Source organism: Arachis ipaensis, chromosome B10 (genome assembly GCF_059453495.1).
Source record: "Arachis ipaensis isolate K30076 ecotype BB chromosome B10, ASM5945349v1, whole genome shotgun sequence".
In the NCBI taxonomy this organism is placed as follows: domain Eukaryota; kingdom Viridiplantae; phylum Streptophyta; class Magnoliopsida; order Fabales; family Fabaceae; genus Arachis; species Arachis ipaensis.
In genome coordinates, this window is record NC_142435.1 from 93731741 (window position 1) to 93735206 (window position 3466).

The 3466-nt window shown below is 40.9% G+C and overlaps 1 non-coding gene across 1 annotated transcript; it reads left to right on the forward strand.

Moving 5' to 3' along the window:
- Positions 1–892: 892 nt before the first annotated feature.
- Positions 893–999, forward strand: LOC148580907 (small nucleolar RNA R71). The gene has a single exon (XR_015896260.1). It is a non-coding gene; the product is annotated as a small nucleolar RNA R71 (small nucleolar RNA).
- Positions 1000–3466: the final 2467 nt, after the last annotated feature.

Below are 3466 nucleotides of genomic sequence, written 5' to 3' on the forward strand. Positions count from 1 at the left end.
TCTCCTTATCACTTATAGTGACCATCTTGCAATCTTCCCATCTTACTTTCTTTGTTTCTCCTCTCGGATTTTTCTCTGTGTCACTTGGGAATCCATCTGTAGGTTTGGGAATCTGCTCAGAGAGATACCCTACTTGAGATTCCAACCTCTTGATGGTGTCTCCCTGGTTCTTAAAATTTGCTCACACTTCCTCCTTGAACACCTTGATGTCTTGAATCTCTTTGCCTATGCCTTCAAGTAGATTCTCAATCCTTGAGAGTCTGTCATCAAATGATGGTGGATTGGGATTAGAGGTGGAGGGATGAGAAATGTTATTTTGGTTTTGATATGGATGTGGAGAGGTGTTATCATGGTGGTGTTGATATGTTCTCTGTGTGAATTGTTGGTGAGCTGCATTGTTGTTGGGGTTGTGACGTCTCTGATCTTGGCCTTGATCTTGTTGATTCCCCCACCTAAAGTTTGGGTGATTCCTCTATCAAGGGTTGTAGGTCTTGGAGTATGGATCATGGTTTTGCCTAGATGAATTCCCAATGTAGTTGCCTTGCTCCTGACTACCCTATGCTTCTTCATTCACTCATTCTTGGGTTGCTGATGAAGTGGTGATTGCTGCTACTTGGTTCCTCTCCATCTTCTTGGTGAGGTCAGCCAGCTGCTTGGTAATGAGCTTATTTTGGGCCAACAGAGCATCTACATTGTTTAGCTCCATCACTCCTCTAGTGTTCCCTCTTTCAGAAGCATAGAAATAGTCCTTTTCTGCTACAGTTTCAATGACATATATGGCCTCCTCAATGGTCTTCTTCTTGTTCAGAGATCCCCGGAAGAGTGGTCTACTGCTTTCTTTGATTCATAAGAAAGGCCTTCATAGAAAATGTGTAGCTGCATCCATTCATTGAACATATCTGGTGGACACCTCCTTGTCAGATCCTTGAACCTCTCCCATGCATCATATAGAGTCTCACCATCTTGTTGCCTGAAAGTTTGGAACTCAGCTCTCAGCCTGTTGATTCTTTGGGAAGGATAGAATCTGGCTAAAAATTTATTCACCACATCTTCCCAAGTTGTCAAACTCTCCTTCGGAAAAGACTCTAGCCACTTGGCTGCCTTATCCTTGAGTGAGAATGGAAATAAGAGCAGTCTATAGGCGTCAGGATGAACACCATTAGACTTCACCGTGTCACATATCCTCAGGAAGGTGGTTAGATGTTGATTGGGGTCTTCTTGGACTCCTCCTCCTCCGAACAGTTGTTCTGAACAAGGGTGATGAGCTGCGGTTTTAGTTCAAAATTATTGGCATGGATGGTCGGCTTTTGAATGCTACTTCCACAGTTTCCTGGGTTTGGATTGATGTAAGAGCCTAAAACTCTTCTCTCCTCCCCAGCATGATTTGCTCGACCTTCTCTGCCATGGTTGTGAGCCTCTTCTTCATGATGGTTTTCCATGTTTTCTTCCATGTTTGCTTCAAAGTATTCCTTCTCTTCCTCGGCACCCACTACTCATTTTTCTCTTGCTTCCCTTCTTAATCTGAGGAAGGTCCTCTCAGGTTCTAAATCAAAAGAAGTTGAAGCCCCGCTTCTTCTCCCTGTCATACAACCAACAAAGCACAAGCAAGGAAAATAGATGCAGGAAGTATTTCTGTTAGAATTACTGTTAGTGTGAGTGATGCAATATATCAAACCGTTAGTGGGTCAGTGAACTGAATTGTAAATAACTAAAAAAAAAACAAAAAAGTAGGGGGAGGGGAAGAAATTAACTAAAACTGAAAGTAAATTACTCAAACGGAAAATTAAATCAAACAAACTAAAAATGCTCAATCTAGATATCCTCCAATTTAATCATTGTTGATTCAAAATCAATCCCCGGCAACGGCGCCATAAACTTATATTCCCAATCCACCATCATTTACCACTGGAGCTGGAACACAAAGCTCTCTGGGCTCTTAAGATACTAAATTTTGACAGCATTGCTGCTGGTGCAAAGAGGATCCTGCAACTGCAAGAGATGGAGGAATTTAGATCTCAAGCCTATGAATATGCCAAGATTTATAAAGAAAAGGCAAAGAGAAGACAAGACCTGCATCTGGCACCAAGGAGTTTTGAAAAGGGGAAACAAGTACTCCTTTACAACTCCAAATTGAGACTGTTCCCTGGCAAACTCAAGTCAAGGTGGTCAGGACCCTTCCTTGTCACAAAGGTCTCCCCATACGGGCACATAGAAATCATGGACGAAGGTTCAGAGAGGACATTCACTGTGAACGGACAAAGACTCAAACATTATATGGGCAACATGGGGGAAAACCCCAGAGTAAAGTATCATCTCAATTAATTGAGGAATCGTCGAGCTAGCGACGATAAAAGAGCGCTCTGTTGGGAGGCAACCCAACCTCAGGTAGTTTCCTTTTCATCTTTATTTCAATAAAGGTCACAAGTTATTTCCCGTGTATTGCGAGGAGCTAAGTTTGGTGTTTCACACCAAAACAATCCAAGAGTAAAAGTGTAATTCTAAGTTTGGTGTTCCACCGAAGATATTAGTTAGAATCACACTACACTCCAATGGCAAAATGCTAGCTCCAACTAATCAGGGGAACCACTTAGCAGTAGTTTAGTCTTTAGTTAATAGTTACTTAGTTAATAACAACGTATGAGGCTCTCTGCAAGTATGCAATCTATTATACTAGGCAAGGAACTAAGTTTGGTGTTCACATACCAAATTAAGTTCAGAAATTCACAAGCATACATGCAAGCTAACTATTTCTCAAGTGCTTTGGGAACAAGCAATTTCCAATAACTTTGCAGGAACCTTCTGAGGAAATGGTGCACCATCATCCAAGGAAGTAAAGGAGCAAAAACTATGGATGATGACAACAAGGGGACAACTAGAAACCATCACCCGAAGGTCGTATTGTTACTTAATTACATATACTTGAAATTCTAAAAAAATTGGAAGTCCCAAGGTGCCCTTGATTAATAGTTACTCATTAGTTTAAATCGTTAGAATTTAATGTTTGTTTTTATTGCTTTTGTCATATATGTGCTGTCCACGATACCTGCTGCATCTTCACCTTGCTTATTTGTATGCTTGTCCCCTTTTGAATCAAATGAAAAGAGAATGAGTGTTTTATAAAAGACTAGAGTGGAGTTCATACTATGGAGTAAGTTCCAGAGTTTGTGGTGTGGTCATAAGTTAGTTAAGTTGGTTCAACCACAAGGTGGGAAGACAACTATCTGTCTTGAATACTATGCTTTGAACGCACCCCATGAGACTAGCTAAATAATAAGATCCTAATAAGAAAAAGGGAAAGAACAATCAAAGTTGAAGAATAAAAGAAAAAAAAATAATAGCAAGAAAAGAGGCTAGGCACCAAGGGTTTGAAGCTTGAGGGATGTGTCTGTGGTGTTCCTGTACCAAGGATCTGCTTGGATTACTAAGTTCTTAGGGGTGCTTTATCACCTGGTAACTTGGGTTAACT